The sequence below is a fragment of the Rhagoletis pomonella genome, unplaced genomic scaffold (genome assembly GCF_013731165.1).
Source record: "Rhagoletis pomonella isolate Grant_MI unplaced genomic scaffold, Rhpom_1.0 Rhpom_scaffold_00006, whole genome shotgun sequence".
Lineage (NCBI taxonomy): Eukaryota > Metazoa > Arthropoda > Insecta > Diptera > Tephritidae > Rhagoletis > Rhagoletis pomonella.
The window spans coordinates 66,585,345-66,604,672 of record NW_023458560.1 but is presented as its reverse complement, the minus strand read 5'-3'; the positions used below and the strand labels follow the sequence as shown (position 1 = coordinate 66,604,672).

At 35.8% G+C, this 19,328-nt stretch overlaps 3 long non-coding RNA genes across 7 annotated transcripts; 2 read left to right on the top strand and 1 right to left on the bottom strand.

Annotated features, from left to right (window-relative positions):
* The first annotated feature begins 3,586 nt into the window (after positions 1-3,586).
* Positions 3,587-5,080, top strand: LOC118741148. Its single transcript, XR_004993240.1, has 3 exons — positions 3,587-3,775; positions 4,320-4,439; positions 4,524-5,080. It is a non-coding gene; the product is annotated as an uncharacterized LOC118741148 (long non-coding RNA).
* A 6,229-nt stretch (positions 5,081-11,309) lies between these two features.
* On the top strand, positions 11,310-16,081 carry LOC118741146. Of its 5 annotated transcripts, XR_004993236.1 has the most exons (5): positions 11,313-11,332; positions 11,422-11,664; positions 11,749-11,826; positions 11,893-12,071; positions 15,090-16,081. It is a non-coding gene; the product is annotated as an uncharacterized LOC118741146 (long non-coding RNA). The 5 variants fall into 5 exon arrangements; XR_004993238.1 differs by lacking the exon at positions 11,422-11,664 and having other exon boundaries at positions 11,310-11,332; XR_004993235.1 differs by lacking the exon at positions 11,313-11,332 and having other exon boundaries at positions 11,352-11,664.
* LOC118741147 lies at positions 16,081-17,701 on the bottom strand. The gene is made up of 3 exons (XR_004993239.1): positions 17,552-17,701; positions 17,368-17,454; positions 16,081-16,190 (listed from the first exon to the last, which is right to left on the bottom strand). It is a non-coding gene; the product is annotated as an uncharacterized LOC118741147 (long non-coding RNA).
* Positions 17,702-19,328: the final 1,627 nt, after the last annotated feature.

Sequence of the window (19,328 nt, the reverse complement as noted above, 5' to 3'; positions counted from 1 at the left end):
AATAACACATACAAATTAAGCATAAAAAAGTTAATTATTACATCTTGATGCGTGCTTTCAATTACTTGCGGTTATTGGCAAATTGGAAAAGCGACATCGATGCAGCTATATATTCCGCTTCATCGCCGCCATTCTCATTGATGAACTTTTCTGAAAAAAATTTAATACATTTTTAATTGAATGTTAAACTAAGAAAGGATAAGGGGAACTCATCATTTGAAGACTCGAATGCTCCACCGATTAGCGCAGCGGGTCCTGGATTGGATTTTCTTGTTTTACCGCATTGGTTTTATTTAATTTTTTCTTTTAATAATATATTTTAAAAAACGTAAACACGTCACTTACGATTGAAAAATTTTTATATTTACTACTTCATGTCGTTGGCATTTACATTTCATTTATAAGTTTAAGTTATTTATAAACATTCGCTCTCAAAACTTATTAAAGGTTTATTTGAAAAAACTTTTAATAAGCTTAATATTAAAAATGCTTATTTAACGCTTATTATAGCAAACTTAATTTAAGTTATTTTTAAAAACGTTTACTGAAATGCTTGTTGGGTTGTAAATGGCTTGTTTTGTAGAACAAAATAAATATCAAATTAAAATAATTAATTACAAACTAAGAATATTAAATTTTGGGTCATATGAATAGTCTCTGCGGCTAAAAAAATCGAAAACGCTCTAAAATATGCCGAAAAATGTGTCAAGTGTCTGGTGAAAAGGCTGTGGGGGAACTCCGGAACCACGAGTGGTTTGCACGATTCCGTTGCGAAAATTTTGATGTCAAAGATGTATCTCGTCTGGTCGGCCAGTCACTGGAAAAGTCGATGAAATAAAGCTGCATGAAAAGATAGGCATACAAGCTATCAGGAGATAGCGGATGCACTAAATATCAACCATAAGACCGTTTGGAATCATCTGAAAAAACCCGGCTACTTGCGTACCTCGATGTGTGGCTGACAAAGAAATTTGATTGCCGAATTACCATCAGTGAAACGCTACGAAGCCGAACAATTTTTGAAGCAAATCGTTACCTACAGGCGATGTAAAAATGGATTCAGTACGAGAATAAGAAACACAATCCACATGGTCAAAGACACACAAACGACTTCAAAGCTTGTTTTTTTTTGGAATTGGTCTTTGGTGGAATTGGACGGCAATTGTTCGTTATTAACTGCTACAACGTCGCGAAGCAATCAAAGAAAGAAAAGATCGATCAGAATTGGCCAACATAAAAGGGTTATATTATGGCAGTGCCAGGCCAAACGCATAGCTCGGAATAAACTTACGGAACTTGGTTTGGAAGTTTTAATGCATCCACCGTATAGCTCGGACTTTGGACCACTTGATTTCCATTTGTTTCGTTCTCCGCAAAACTCTTATTGGAAAAAAACTTTGCGACCGTAGGAAATCATTTGGCCAAGCTTTTCGCCGATAAACCGTAGCATTTCTACACCGTTCGAATTATGAAGCTACTCGAAAAAATGGCAAAAGGTCGTAGATAATAATGGCCAATATGTGCTTTATTAAAAATGATTTCCAATAAAGAAAATGTGCTTCTTAAATGTACCCATAACTCAGCGGAAACTTCATATGACTCAATAGAATGTTTATGCTGATGGAATAGGTTAACAAAAAAATTAACAAGAAAAAATATTTGTACATATATGGATATTCTCGCAAGTATTCTCATGTGGAAGTAAAGTAAAATCCTTTTCTACTTGATATTTCCAATATAAAGGGTACTTGTTCCTCCTTTTCTACCACTGGCGGATACATAATTTTATGTTATAGAGACTTACCACCCCGAAATTCTGAAAGAGGTAGCAACAACGTTATGGGGGATTTCATAGACCTACTACTAAGTAGAAAACTGAGCCGAGCTTATGGAAACAATATTAAGTGTTTAACAGCCGAAAATTACCTAAAGAGTTTCTAGGGAAAACTGCTGAATTGAAAGTCCTTGGACAGATATTAATATGTAGAGCCGACTGTAGTAGGAAAAACAACAGTCTTGATTCTAGTAGCGCTGGAACTGTCAAATGCTTTTGACACCGTCAGTCACTCCACGCTACTGGAAGACATTGGAGCCTCCTCTCTCCCACAGGGACTAAAACGGTGGTCGGCGAATTATCTGAGTGGTCGACATTCGTCAGGAATCTTTAGAGACAAAACTAGCAAACCGAGAAAAATTATAGAGGGGATACCACAGGGTGGTGTCCTATCCCCGCTATTGTTGAATTATTATATTTCAAAGCTCCTCAACCACCAGAGGGAGTCACTATTGTCTGGACCCGTCAGCCTACCGACAGGCCCTGAACGGCATTCACAGGGAATCAGTCTCGAGTTATGTAGACTCCCGCCCTGTGAATGCCGTTCTAGGCACACAACCACCTGGCGTGGACGGGACATAACTTTGTCTGCCTCGGGAGACCCGCCCCACAATTGACCAACCTCGCTCTGGCTTATGCAGCAGGCTAAACTCATACCTGAGCAGAATTAATAGGATGTGCCCAATCAATGCCCGGCATGTGGAGAGTCGCCACATGAATCTCGGCACCTCTTCACATGCCCTGAGAACCCCAGCCAGCTGACGCCCCTGTCCTTATGGACAGACCCTGTTGAAGTCGCACACTTCCTGGGCCTCTCCTTAGCTGAGCGGGGCTTAGTAGACGCTACAACAACAACAACATTGCCATTAACTCGGGAAGCGTTTCACGAAGGGGATAGTCATAAAAAGCCGCATCAATAGTGGCCGGATATATGGAATCAGTTGAAACCTTAATGAACTAAGTTAAGATAGCGAACTCTTATCAACCGTTGTTAATTTGTAGCTAGCCAAGCTTCCTCTGCCGCCACACGAAGAAATCAATTTAGTGACTTGACTACCAATGTGCGGAAATAACTCACTTTTCCCTAATTTCGGTTAGGAGGTTAGTCGATTTTCAGCCCATCAACATGGAAAAGCTAATGTCCCAGCTCCCCCTAGCCCTTTTCCCAAGAGATGAAATAAACAAGGCGGTAGTTTTCGTAAAGAAATTCAAAATAGAGCTCTGCAGGATAACAGCTTGGAATGACTATTTTGGAGGGACACACACAGGCAAGCACTATGTAGCGGTACAGAGATTCCTCATTAACCTACCTAATGAAAAACTGAGGATTGTCACGGGCATTGCAGATTAGGATGAGATCTGCACAAGTTAGGCATCTGGTCATAACCTCTGTCACTTATGCGATTCGGCTAAGGGGACACCGTTGTACCTATTTCTTGAGTGTATGGCAGTGGCGAGAAGACGGGAAAAAAGTCGGAATTCAATGTGGCCAGAGGATAAGCGCAAATACACTCCCTGTCCCCGAGAGTTCTTCTAGACTTTCTGGAGATTGTAAGACTGAATGAGGTGTTGTGATGAGTTGAACGCAAAATAGAGATCATAAGGTTGCTGTGCACACCTCTTTTTTCAAAGGGATAATTTCAGCAATATATGTACACGTATAGTCGAATAAATTTCTTTTACTCCCTAAGGAATCCAAATATAAAGACAAAGTTCGCAAAAATTTCTTTTTTAAAATTCACTAAATAATCTCTTTCTACTTTCATTTTTAGGCATCGCCGAATATCGTTATTGCCCTGGCTGGCAATAAAGCGGATCTATCAAATATTCGTGTTGTAGAATACGAAGAAGCAAAGCAATATGCCGAAGAGAACGGATTACTCTTCATGGAAACATCGGCAAAAACGGGAATGAATGTTAATGATATCTTTTTAGCAATTGGTAAGTTATACTCAAGAGGGTTGATAACAATAGGGATTGAAGCGGATTACATAGTGAAAGGATTCCCTTAAAGTCGACAAACTGGAAAACTGGAATACTTGAAACACGTACCAATTTTTCGCAGAATTAAGACAACTTTTTCACTTAAATTTGGAGGTGAACTTTCTAAAAGCGGTGAATAATAATTTTTGAGTTTTGACCAAGTTCTCCTAATATGTATTGGGAAGTTGAACAAATTAAAATTGAAGGGGCTCATTATATTTAGTGGGCAGTTATTTATTAAAAATTGTATTTATTTATTTATTTATGAATGATTATTTGGTGCAATAAAATGACGCGATATTCTTTAGTCCGGAGAGCGATACTACGCTATTCGTATAGATTTTAGGTCCGAAGCTATGGTCAGAATTTGAAACTTCGCTATTTTTTTTGTTTCTATCGTCCAATGTTAAATTTTTTTTTGTGGGTGGTATAATTTGTATTTTATTTTAGTGCTTGTAAACTTGCACTATAAATTATTCTTTTTTTCCATACCCGCTAACAGCTAAGAAATTACCTAAAAACGACGGAGCAAATAATCAAGGCGCTCCCGCTGGTAGAAGGCTGAATGATAATGAAAATACCCGACAAACAAACAATTGCTGCAAGTGATGTCCTTTTGTAGGTGAGTGCATATTAACTTTTATATTTTTCCCCCAATTTCGTATTTCGCGTCACATTAAAAAATTTTCTATTACCTCATTTACAGAAAATGAAATTTCCAACGAGAGATTTGAAAAAATTATGCTGATAATTATAAATAAAAAAATAAATATTTAAATTACAATTTAAAAACCAGAAATAGAAAGCAGAAACAAAAATACGGATGATAATGATGATGATGATGTTGAGTGGGAAAGCAACCAATAATAATATAAAATATAAAATTTAAATTATGAAAAATTATGATAAGGATGGTAATGCTATGAAAATAGATTAAAATAAAGTCACATTAAAAATCGATAACAGAAAGAAAGTAAAAACATAAAACAGAAAACAAACAAACGCTCCCTTTTCAGCTCCCTCGTCACCAAAATCAGCAGCAATACTCGAGCAGCAATGTACTACTACTTTCTAATACAGCTGCCTAAATATATAATCTGTTAACACACCCAGATTTCACTTTGCTCCCGCATCCACATCAACATTTTACGTTTGCGTTTGTTCACTCCTCGAAAAAGAACACAAAAAAGTAAAATCCGCAAATTCAGTAAACAAATTAATAATCTATACTAAATGAAAGTTCAAACGTAAACTTTTTCAAAAATAAAATAGTAAACAATAAAATACAAAAATACATTTAAAATATGCATTGCATTGTGTAGTTTAATGAGTAATGACTATTACAAAGGTTGTTGGAATTTTGCGCTGATCGCATTCGCCACAACAATAGAAATTCCAAGCAACAGCTATTAACATACAAACATACATATAATATTCTTTTGCGATGTGACCGTCTGAAATTGCAGTGATTGTTTCTATGGGCTCAACTGTTCACCATAAACATGTACATACAAACATGCTTGTTGCAAGCACTTAGTTGGTTGTTTGCTCGTCTCGTCGCTGCGTCGCTAGGTCGGTGTAAAAATGGTAGCATTTTTGTTTTTCGTTAGTTTTTTGGCTAAGTCAATTTATCAATGTGTCAAGCAAATCTCTTATTAGCAATTCCAAATTGAAATTCACTTTCGGTTAGTGTATATTCACAAGAACATTTACTATTAGAACGCAACGTTTGTGTGATGATGATCATAATGATGACGATGATGATGATGATGTTGATGAGGACGAAAGTATGCTGTTTATAATAAATAAAGTATTTGAGTTATAAATTTCTCATTTCACACTTATGAATAAACTACTATAATTATTATTATTTTAAATATGTATGTATATGTATGCATATAAAATTTATAAAAAAAAAAATATTTTTTAATCGAAAATATAATTACGAATAAAATATTTTCCAATTATACATAAATAAATTTACTATTATTATGTTGTATGTATGAAACAAGAATACATAATAAAGAAAGAAAAATTCCGAGGAAACCCACCAAACAATTTGTGTTGCCAGCAATAAGAAAATGTGTCGCCCTCGGAAACAAATTTATTGCCGGTAATATTGCCATCGAATCGATTTCCTATTACCGGTCGCTTTAAAACGTCCGCCGAAGGCAACTCGCCTGGGCGAGTCGTTTTCTTATTACCTGAATAAGTCCTTTTCTTATCGCTTCAGGCGATATTTGGAATAATTTTATTCTTTTTAATACTTCATTTATTTTATTGTATACCAAATTGCAACTTACAATCGGAATTAATTCATTTTCTCGCTGTGAGGCTTCCTATTTTTTCAATCTTGTCCTTGGGCATAATTTAGATGCTTTTGGCCAATACTATTGACGCCATATTCATAAGTTTCGGAATTTTTGAGAACTTTTTTATTCAAAATTGACATGAATGAAGTGATGTTGCCGATTTGTCACCACAGCAATAAATCGGTGAGTCGCCAATTTGTTGCCATTGACGATTGTTGCCTATTTCTCATGTTTTGCATGGTGGGAATGAATATTAAATGAATCATAAGGTGTATATGAAAATTCATAAACATATGTATTATAATAATAATTATAAACAAAAACGTTTTTAAATATTTAGCAAAAAGTCGTATAATAAAAGCGAAGATGAAAATGGTATGGCGATGGTGTAGTTGCTAATAACTATGTAGCTAAAATGGCGCCAACATTATCTCGTGTTAATTGTAGATGGCGGACTGTGTCGATTACATATGGATACATATATGAATAGCAACTTTAATTAAAGTTAACCATAATAGAACTTTGAAGTACCAGCAACAATGACTTCAGTTTAAATGAGCTGCAGAAACAGTTGAAAAAAGAAATAAATATTCTCAATAAAAATTTACCTGTATCTGAACGCGTCTGTTATTCGTTCAACTTCATCAGCCAAAGATGAACAGTTTTGTCATTCGTTTATGGCGGTAGAACGACCCAGATTCGTATCTGGCCAAGGACTGTCACTTCAGCGTCGTTCCCCAAAAACTCTCAGGCAAGTAATTAACGACGTTCACAGATAGCCAATAACCTTCTCTTCTTATTTGGCACTACAGCCATTTACCGGTTCGACCCGAGCGAGCGCAATTCTTGAATTGTTGAATTTGTATGTGCTTAACTACATATGTCCATGGGCTTGTAACTGGAACAAATCCCGCGTCGTTAAAAAACTCATACAGTCCGTCTTTCCATCTTGTCTTGTCTACTCGTCGCCCACCCTAACCGGGCCATATATGTATATAGGTTCTCACGAAAGCCCCCAAAGCGGGCTTGTTCGAGTTGCAATCGCAACCACAGTACTGCGCGCATCATAAAAATATCACGTTCATTGCGAATTTCTAGCGTTGATGTGCAAGTAGAGCAGTTACAACAGTGTTGCAAACTTGCATTACTGCAGCAGTATTGCCGCTTTTATTAGAAGACTTGAACAAGTCTAGCCTTTTCATCTTTGTTTGACATCGTCCATGTTTCTGCGCCATATAAAATGACGGATATGATGAGTGATTTGTAGAGCATAATTTTTGTTCGTCTAGTAAGGGCTCTGCTTTTCAATTGCCTACCGAGGCCAAGGGTGCACCTGTTGGCAATAGTTATTCTTCGCTGCATCTCAAGGCTGACACTGTTGGTGGCGTTAGGTGCTGGATCCTAGTTAGGCAAAGTCCTTCACTACTTCAAAGTTATAACTGCCGACAGTGACGTGTGTCCCAATACTTTAAGTCTTTTTATATGTTGCCAGGAGGTAAATTGTCTTGTCCTCGTTCACCACTAGACCAACCTCTTTCGATTAGTTTGCAAAATTGGAAAATGCTGCACTATTGCCCCGGGTTCTCAGGCCGACGATGTCGATATCATCTCTCTCTTTCTAAGCGCGCTCATAGAACTGCTCTGCTTCCAGTCTCGTTCCTCCCTTGATGTGGATCCTGGTATTTCCTGGGTTGCAGGGATGGATAGAAATATCTTTCCTTTAGAGGGTCCTGACATTCCAGGGACATATACGTAAATCGTGGTTCTTATTTCGTAATTTACTTTCAAATTTAACGGCTCTAGGAGTAGGTAGGTAGGCGGTTCACTCTTGTACTTATACTCAGTATTTGTCTACCTCATCACTGTATCGTTTTTTAAGGCAGAATTAAATGCGATGAAGAGCGCCAATTCGGCCCATTATATTAGCTTCTACAGAGCGACCTACTTATTACGATGTATTCCAAGAGACTAGCGGTATTCTAAAAGACATGGGTATTTCCGACGAAAAATGATTGTACCCAGTTGCACAAAATTTGCACAAAAGGACCTCGATGGAATCTCAAATATTGGGCTTAAATGGCCATAGGAGAAAGTACGTACATACATATGTATGTTCGTGACTTAGTGTAAGAATAGACCATAAACAAGCGGAGTCGTTGTAGTTCCTGCAAATATGTAGCTGCACTATCCATCGCTCAGCATTTCAAGAGCTGGTCCTTGAATCGTACGTACGTTTACATAGAATACTAAAAACGTGTAATCCGTCTATCGCAACATGATCGGTTTGGCTTCCCGTTTTTCGACCAGGAGACAGTCACGTAGAAGGCTAAAGGCGATCAGTTTCAGTCCATTATTAGACGTTTCATCGTGGAGGCTGAATTTTCAGATGGTGGAACCAAAGATCCCTTTCTTACTCACCCTGGCACTGCAATCGTCGCACAAGATCGTGATATCGTGACGCAGGTAGCGCTCACAGGACGCCTCGTTCTTGCCTTCCCACGGGATGTGGGTGCAAATGAACAAGATGTTAAAGAGCATCGCTCTGATGCGGATTGCTGCAAACGCTTATCCCCTGGAGTCAACGACAGTGCTCGGCGGCGAAGCCTCTATTCTATGAGGAATCCAAAACCGAAGTTGCTCTCCGTTACGTCAAGGGGACAAATGCTTTATCCATTTTGCCGCGCCCATCGAATTTCTTCGATGACGGTGATATCCGCATTATCCTTCCCGAGTACATCAACCAGACAGAAGCATCTAATCCTTGAAGGAAACGAACATACCAAGTGCTTATCCTTAAACCATAGTTTATAAACATTCGCCACGGTCGCCGTGAAAATGGGATTAATCAAAAGAAGTTAGTATTGCCCAAGGCAATATTGACCTTAATGATACTGTGTTTTACCGAGCTGGTCCCAAACCTGGCGCGTAACCACAACTTGGGTTACTTTTGTTGAGAATACGTTTATAACAAAACGAGCCGCACGTTAGACAGCGGCCCCAGTGAAGCTTCGTCTCTTTCTTTCATCAACTAGTTCCAACCCGGGTTGGTTAATGCATCTCGCACATGGGTAGCTCACGTTGTCCAGGGATCGGGGACGCAAGAGAAGGACATGAGCATAGTTGAGCAACTGTAACTGTTTGTCCAGAAGCGTCACTATATTTATTGCACCTATTTAACTGAATTATTTGTATAGGGTTTATTCAAGGGTGATGCAGATCTTTCACAGCACTTATTTGTGATGTTTATGTTAATTTTTAATTTTTATCTTTGCTTTTCTTAAAATTTAAAGCAAACTACAAAAAAACGTTCGAAAATGCATCATCAAAAATATCTTTTGAATAACGGAATGAAAAAATCATCGTGTGCACCCTGCAAATTTTTCACCCTGTGCATGGGTCTTTTCGTTGCATAGTTTTAGGTGTATGCACTACGGTAGTGCATTGATGGAAAGCAAGGCGGAAATTAAAAAAAAAAAATACTGAAACTTTTCGCTTGGGACCCCTTGCTTCGATGTAGACAAAATTTGCGTAAACTAAGCCTAATTCAGAAATAGTAAAAATGAAAATAAATCTAATGTGCAGCAGTTCTAGCAACAATACTCGGTAATATAGTATAGAACTAGTCGGTACTAGTTGTGGACCTCTTTTTATCTAGTTTGCTACTTTTTCGAGTCTAGTTTGGAATTTTTTCGGCATGATTTCGGGACTCATTCGAGAATAGTTCAGGACTTTTTCGAGTCAGTTTGTCGGTCAACTGCTGCAGAAATCAGTCGTTTATTGCAGAAATTCGACGAAACTGTGTCACCGACACAGTTATGGTGAATGGTGGAAGTTATCGTGATATGATAACAAACTTTTTATGGTCTAAATCAGGTGGCATCGACTTGGACAAAGAAAATAACCAATAAAATAATGCAATAAATCTGCAATAAAAAAAATTTAAAATAAGAACAAAAAATGAGCTCCTAAAAATTAATTTTTAATAATGTAATCAACTAATAAGAAAATTAAGTAAAAAACAATAGTTCAAAACAAGAAAAATAAATAAATAAAAGGGGTTCCTAAAAATTAAATGAAGTTGCAAAAAAATAAATTAAAAACAAGAAAAAAAATAAGTTCTTAAAAATTAATTTTTAATATCAAATAATTATATGAAAAGTAAATACAATAAAAAATTAGTTCAAAATAAGACGAAAATAAAAGAAGTTCCTAAAAATTCAATGAAATTAATTTTTTTTAAACAGTGAAATCTATAATTAAAAAAAAAGTTAGAACAATAAATAAAACAAAATAAAATAAGATCCTAAAAATTAATTTTTAATAATATATCTAATAACAATAAGAAAATTAAATAAAATAAATTAAATTAAATTACAAACAAAAATATATATAAAAAATGGTACAATCGAAAATTTAAAGGAAAGAAAAAATTTAATAATTAAAAGAAGAAAAACATGTTTCTAAAAATTAAAAAAGATTTTATTTTAAACAATACAAAAAAGTAGAACAAAGCAACACGAATAACAAGGAACTTAGCACAGTGCGTAGGCAACTAGCTGAGTCAGTGGGATCGTCGGTTCGAATCCTACTGAAAGAAGTCTGATGAGGAAATGTGGTGATTTCCGAAATAGCTATCACTTCTACCATTTTTTCAAATTATTGTTGCTTTTCCATAAGAAGTTTTTCATTAAAAACGGCCTCAATCATATATGTAATACTTCTATATTGCTAGTACATTCAAAGCATTGTACAGTTTCATAAGTAAAAACACTATCAGCTGATTGCCAAAAAATGCCTACAGCTGAGATCACCTGATTTTAAAACGCACGTTTTTGCAACATTGTTGCATTAAAAAGGTTAAAAAATCATAATATATCTTATTGAAAAGTTTAAAAAATTTCGTGCAAATTTAGGAATTTATAATTAAAAAAGCATTACTATAACTAAGAAAATATGAATTAGTGTAAATTTTGTTAGTCATAGATATTATTTTGAAGTACTTTTGTCGATTTTGCATTGATTTTAATGTTACCATAAAATGCAACTTTGTGATTGTAATGATGCATTTTATAAGTACCATAAAATACATCACTGCATATAAATATGGCCGCGGTCTAGTTTACAAAATTTTTTAACAACAAATAGGCACCAATAAATATTAACACGAATTGTATAAGTGGCGAATTAACAAGGAAGGAAAACGGTAGGTATATCGATTGCTCAATTTGAACGATGTTCAAGGGATCACACGACTCATTTAGCCAATGTTCGCGAAAACTTTTCATCCAGCAGGACAGCGAGGATTCTTGGCCCTCCTATAACAGAAAACGCACATCTGTGCTCTTGAGTTTCCTTATGAGGACTTTTACTGGCTTACGCATCGGAAAAATGTTGTAGTTGCAAGATCAAAGAAGATTATGCACGCTTGGCAGAGATTTCACAGGTGGAAATAAGACCATCCGCGGCAAAGCTCATGTCACCGAAATGGATTAGTTTTTCATACAGTATCACAGCGTTACTATTCTCGGTCTATGTGTGAGGAGGATACCGTGCTTTAGTGGTTTCAACTTACTAAAAATTTTGACTTTACAGACTGTTTTTTCTTTTGTTTTTGTTTAGCATTAACCGACGCAAAAGTTCTTATTAGGCGCCGTGAAGCAAGTGGGCATTGGCTAGTATACGTATAAAATTGTGAAGGTAAGCTTGCTATATTCTTTAAATCATTTATTTATGACTTCAGATATTTATAGAACGTTCATTTAGGAATTCTATAATGGCTCTGGGTAACCGTTACCATTGCATTGCCTGTTGAAGATGTGGCCGAAGCATAGCTGAATGTAGCTGAAAAACTTAGTGCGAAAATGCCATTGGCCTAAAACACGCACGAATAATTGTGCAAGCATGGTTTGTTGGCGAGGGGAATGAAGACAATACATTGTTCGGTGAGTTTTGTACCAGGGCATTTGTACAAAGTGTAGCTGCAACTACCTTAATGTGTACACACATATATAAACAATAAAATTTAAAAGTGTGCGAATATTTAAAAAGTGCAGTAGAATGGTCCAGCTGTAACTACCTAAATGTGTACATATGTAGGTAAAAGAAGTGCAGTGCTAATATATACATACATATGTATGTTAGAAAGTGCAGCAGAATGCTCCAGCTGCAAATAGGTACATATGTATGTAAAGAACAAAAAGTGTGCTGCAAAATATGTGCAAAGTGCAGTAGACTCTCACCTTTTGGCGGCTTTCCAATGCGCACAAATTTCGTTTATTTGTGCACTAAAGAATTGATGCGTTTTTGAAAACAGTCATTTTGGTCAGGAATAATATTTGCATTCGCTGCATTATTAGCATCAGTTCTAGTTGCATCTTTCCAACCAACCAGCATATTGGCTGGGTACCTACATGTGTAGATATGTGTGCAAACAGAATAAAGTGAGGCGTATATGAAAAAATTGCAAAAGAATAGGGGTATTCTCCAAATCTTGCAAAGCCATTGCACGTAGCACGGATTGCATGGATTGCATAACTTGCAAACACACAACAACAAAATACATGGGAAACGACATTTCCTATCGCTGCAAAATATGCAACGTCGAAACCCATGTATATATTTTGCAAAATAGCATAGCAAGATATATGCGACCCTGTGCTAGTTGTTTTGTTGTTGGAATTGCTACATATTTCTCTCATTCCTCTCATCTCGCTCACTTCATTTTTTTCTGCTGTCTCTTGTTATTGTATTTGATACATAATTTCGCTGCTTGCTACCCATGCATTCTACCACTTTGCAATGGGGTGCTCTCGTACTCTTCGAAATTTGGGATAGTATTTTTGCATTTCGTGCAATACGTGCATCGTGCAATACTTCGAGAATACCCCTAATGTTTCACTAAATGAACGCTCCAACTGCAACTGCACAAATGTGTACATACATACATATGTATGCAGTTAAGCACAAAAAGAAAGGGAATTGCAAATACATTTGTACAAAGTGATCGGTGAATATTTTTTCAAGGCTTGAAATGAAATTTATGAATTCCTTTGGAGGCTTAACAAGATTGCTATTACTGAACTGTTTTTCTCTAGTAAAGTAGAAATCCTTTTCAGTAATAAAACCATCGAACCTTGGGAGAGGCATTAAACAACTATGCATTTTAAAATATTTAAAATATAAATAGCCACAAAAATAGACAAAAGCACTGCGATGAAGGAAACTACTTTCATTTACTTCAACCGATACATCAATTTGAAGATTTTGAACGGAGTGTAGGGAAGGCCTAGGCAAATCTTGAAAAATTTGCCAAGACGTATCTCTAACCAGAGCGTCATTACATGCATTTTGGAGGGTACTACTAGAAACTGATTCCCACTGATCCGCGGGCAAGAGTTCGCAATTTCCCTTGTCAACACATCGAATGTAGCCTATGCCCCACGCTTGTCTAAATAGATATGAGAAACGCTGTGGAGTTATTCTCACATCAAATCCCCCACCTCTTCGTATATGCCCGAAAAAGTTTTCTATCTTATCCTGGCATAACTTCCTAGTCATTAAATGGGTGAAACCTTGGTGTGACCAAAAGCTCCACAAATGTCGTAAACTATTAATGTTAAGGAGCCAACCTTTAATGAAACAAAAGGTATTGGTGATATCACGATCCAAACTATCTTGCACTTTCATTGAATTAAGAAACTGTTCGGCCTCCTCAAGAAAACTTAATTGGTCCGCACTTGCTGAAAATGGTTGTTTGAAATTACCGGTTGCTCCAAACACGAGACTATTGAAAATATTGAACAACTTATCAAAAAAAAGAACAAACTCGGCTGTATTGAAAAAAGATGGAGACTCAGAATTATCTAAAAACCCGGAGCTGTAGATAGCAAACATTGCACTTGCCACAGAATTACTGAAAACCTGAGAAGCTAACTGCACGCTCATTTTATTAAAAGGCTTAGGTCTTACATGTGCCGGGGTCAATTTATGAGTGCAAGAAATGTCATAATTGGCGCCTTTTTCATATACATGGATGATGTGCATCCAGTCTACAGGTCTGCCATGAAAACTAACTCTATTTTTCTGGTTTTCTAAGCAATTCCGCGTACTCTTCAGGAGATGGGGAGAATCGAAGAAATAAAAGATTTTCTCGCTATTAACTTCAAAAAATGGTCTGTCTTTCGTAACTCCTACTATCCTAGAAAAACTCATGAAGTTGGAGCCTTGGTCAGTTACAAGTTGACACGGACGCAGACCAATACTCTGGAGCTGACCTATGGCTTGGAAAATATATTTTTCCATTATATGACCTTTGCACGATTTGTGAACAAAAAAATATGCTAAGGGATGAGTCCAAGAGTTTCCACCAATGCCTTGGACCAAAATTGTTAAAACACTAGAAGCTACACTTGGTGTGCGATTTTCATCGCCATAATCCTCCAATCCTATAATCATGTCTCTACTTCTTTCGTATTGAACGTTAGTTTTCAGAGACATTTCGTCACAGCAGATCGAAACATATCTCTGTGCGTCCGTGAAACCTCGGCTTCTTAACTCCAGGGCTTTTAAGCTGCTATAGTTGCAGCCAGGGTTACGTGGCCAGCCTTGAACAAACAACTCTAGGGTCTTTTTGGAGGGCCATTTAAAAAGGGGCTTTAAATATCTAAATGCCATAGGTGATAAAAATTTAACTGCTAGAGCCAATGTTTTCAGTTCTCTGTCAAATCTATACCCGTGTGGAGTTCGGGGGGCATTTTTAAGGCAATTCTTCACACAGATCGCTAAATGTGCAGGCAAGTTGCAAATTAGCTCTGAAATTAGTCTATCCTGTGAATTGACAGGCAAACTTGGCTCCTTTAACAAATATTCTACCCTATTTTCTAAAACTCTCACCTTATTGCGTAAATATTTTATCTCATCTTTTGCACTATCTAGTTCCTCCCGATACTTTCTCTTTCTAGGAGTCCCATCACTCAAATAAAAATCTGTTTGAGATTGCCGACTGTTTGCCCAGGTTTGAACTAAATTGGACCTACCTAAAGAGGAAGAAGGTGTGTCTTCTTCATCCTGGTGGGATTGAAGGGATTTTTCAAAGGATGCCTCTACCAATTCGCAATTTGAAGTCGAGGCGCTATCTGCTGCTTCGGGCGAAAAAGGTATCGGCAGAAAATCCTCAACGCCAAGTTCTATTACAGGGTCAGCGCTCGAATCCAAAATTTCGCAATCAATCTCTATAATAGAATCGAAACTTGGCTGAAAATCTTCAACTCCTACTTCTATGACTCCTTGTACGTCTTCAACTAAACTGCCTGATACATTCCTATCAGTAATCTCATTTTCCCTACTAGCTGTCACTGCGGGCGAATATAATCTTAAATTAATATCGGGAACTGCCCATTTGTGAAGGCCTCGGCTACTTCTCATCTGATGGGAAAAATGCCTCTGGCAGGCGAAAATATGTTTCGCTGTTGGGCCCACCACACCCAACAACTGGAGCCATTTACGCCGCCTATTGAAAAAAAGTAATTAGCATTAAAGCTAAATACCATATGCAAAACTAGCATACTAATTAATGCATATACAATGGTAATATAGTACATATATAAATAGAATAAAATACAAATAAAATACAACCAAGCAGTTTTAGTATAGGAAAGATGGGGTGTGTGTACTAACTCCTAGAAGTTGGAAGTTTTTGCTGGCATACTGGCGGAAAATTTGGAACTTCTAGCATTTATCATAGAAACCTATTAATACATCATATTAAATATAAGCAAAGATTTTCCAAAACCAAATTTAGCAAACACTTGCTAGTCCAATTAAAGTTGTTAGTTTAATGAAAGTTAAAATTGAAAACCAAAACATACTCAAAAATAAATTAGTAAAGCGAAATTGAAATTTTATGTTAAGTGGAAATCGATAGGAAATCACGGGCAAAGGGAGATGGTTAAATGTATTTACATTAGTAAAGCGAAATCGAAAATGATGTGTTAAAAAACAATAAAGTAAAAAAATTGGTTATAACGATACCCGTTCTGGTCCGTTAATTGGAAAATTGGTTTCTGTAAAAAATCGAACATTACAAAAAAATATTGTTTTATGTACATACATATATTTCTTTCATATTTTTTACATTTATAATATCTCGGAAACTACTTCACCGATCAAAAAAGTATTGATGTTTATTTAAAGATAATTTAAATACCTTTTACTCGATTTATGTATTATAACCCTTTTTAAAACCAATTTTAAATAAACGCCATTTAAAAGAGTATACTTGTTTTTTTTTTAAGTATTTCTGGCTTAAAAATATATATAAAAAAAACGAAAAAATTATGTTCTCAAGTAAAAGACCCATTAATTACCTTTACTTTGCCATCATTAGTTTTTTAATAAGTTATGTAGTTCAGAAGACATTAATATTTAAAATAATCAAAAAATTAATTTTAACCATTGATATCTTCTTTATTTTTTGCTTGCGCGAAATAATAGGTGTGTATAGTAACATTTCCAGTAAAAAATTCCAGCGAGAGCGTAAAAGCTAAATAGAGCGTAAAATTTAGAAAAAGAGAAAACTGGCAGAAAAATTTATTGAACGCAAAACTAGTAAAAACTTACGAATAAACAGTTGCATTGCTTTGATATTCCCGCTGTAAACATTTTACAATTAATAAATCAGTTTTAAATTCTTTGCTTTGCGCACAAGCATTTACACAATCCTGTTTATCATCAATTAGTTAATTAATTTTATTTTCCACTCTTTTTACTTTTGTTTACGCTTAACCAATTCAACAAATGGTAGCTTTCGATATTTATTATTGTTCTTCTGCTAGCTAATTTCTGCTAGCAAAACTTTCACTACCAACAATTTGCAGCTCTCCCATGTTATTACGCTCTCGATTCGATATTATGCGGCAAAATTTACCACTTTGCATTATTTGCAAATAATACTTTCTACATATTGCACGTTCAACAATAAATAGAATTAAATATATGCATGACCAAAAAAAAAGTAGAAAAGTACATAGGTACATTCGCAATTTTTGGGTATATCAGTTATCTATTAGCTTGAACATATTCTCCTTATCAAGCTTAATTGTATATTAAAATCTCCAAAAACATAAGTTTGAAATCAATCCTCTTTATTATTTTACGTGCAATATTTACTTTAATATAATTATAATTATTTTAATATACATATGTATATATGTATGTACATATAAAACTGATATCACTCACCTGGTCATTTCTCCCAACGGAGGGAATACATATAAAGGACATCCCAATGGACATCCCACGATGCAACTTTTGTTCACCATTTTGCTTCTGAAAAGATGCAAACAAAAAGTTATAACGACTATGTTCAAATAAATATGTACATATGTATATACATATGTAAATGGCATACATTAAAATAACTTACCTATTGAATTGTTACTACACGGTACCACTTGAGCGAAATCTGTAGTTCAGGAAGAATATGAATATTTTATTAAAAATATTCAATTTATGTATTGAAAGAATAAAAGAATGTCTGCGTCTTATTTTTTCAATTTGAATATCTGAAATAAATGCCAAGAGGGTTGCCTTACCTTATCACAATAGTACGAAATTAAAAATTACAAAGCATAAGATGTTTCTTTTGCTTATAAAAATTTATTTCGGAGCTCAAAAAATTTAAAACTAATATTTTTCATAAAACTGAATTTTTTTACCATATTTTAAATTATTTTTGTGCAACAATTCGCATTTAAGTTACAATGTCAAAACAAAAAATCTAAAGAATTTAAACTTGAAAAAAGTATAACACGACAACCCGGTTCGAAAATTAAAACTTCAAAAAATGATGCAACAGCTTCACAAAACCCTGAAGGTGCTTCACAAAACCCATTCTAACGTCATTTTGGCTAGCAACCACACCAATACTCTCAAGCAAAAACACCAATACACTAGCAAAAACACACCTAGAGCCTGCCAAAATCACACCTACAGCCTGCCATAAAAACGGTAAGAAGAAGAGTTACGTTACTTATGGAACTGTACCAAGAATGATAGAATACAAGATTGCGCCGATCAGAGAGGATTTTTGAGAATAACTTTTGTGTGACGTCACACTGGTGCAATTGCGAGAGCGGAATGCCAAAACGTGAGCAAGAATGGAAGAAGAAGAAAAAATGTTGCAAGGAAAACGTAAACAAGTTGCACAAGTGTGACGTCATGCAAACAACGATTCTGTCAAATTCGTTAAGAGAGGAATAGCGGTCCGAGATCGGCGCAACCTTTGTATTCTCTCAATCGTGGAACTGTACGATGATTCAAAGTACATTGCCCAACATCAGAGTGCCGAAATATTGAAAAAAGAAAGACAGATCCGATAAGAGAATGTACTCAGAATGACAATTTTACTTTTCAAAATTCAGGTGAGGTTTCACAAATTTTTATTTAAAAGCGACTTATGAAAAATTAACAAAAAATAAAATTTTTGTAAATCTATGAGAAGCGCTGCGGCCGTTGGTGCTGGCAGCGGATAACAATACCAGTTAGAGAAGGACTTGGCATCAGTTGGCATTTCCAATTAGCGTCAATCAGCATAGAAGGGAATGGAATAGCGTGATTTATTGGATTCGGCCAACATATAAAATACGAGTACCACACCGTTTTATGTGTAAATAAGTTTTGCCTTTGTTAGGAAAAGATCTTCTTTCTTCCAATTTTTCAGATTTCCAAATAACGAGGAGCATCGGAGAAATTCGTCATACCGAGCCCTAACCGCTAAAATAATGTATATATATATCGTCGTATAAAGTGCAAAACCGCGTATCAACAAAATGCAAAACCGCGTATGTGAAGTTGTAGAAATTATTTTCTAGAGCGTAAAAATACTCATATTTCAAATTGGTTCTCTTTTTTATCAAGCAATCGCATTTCTGGCTAGTATATTTAAGGACGAATGGATAACGATTGAGCCAAGAACTTGTGTGAGCAAATCCAATTTTTGGCAGCCAATGTCAGTTACGCGGTTTTGCAGAATGACGATACGAGGTTTTGTACTTTAAACGACGAAATTTTTTTAAAATGTACTTTTTGATGCAGGTGCTCCTAGAGGCATTTACGCATCAAAATTAAATTTTGAAAATAGTTGTCTTACTCCATTTTCGCGGCTAGGGCTCGATATACATTTCAGCGTGAAGGAAACATGA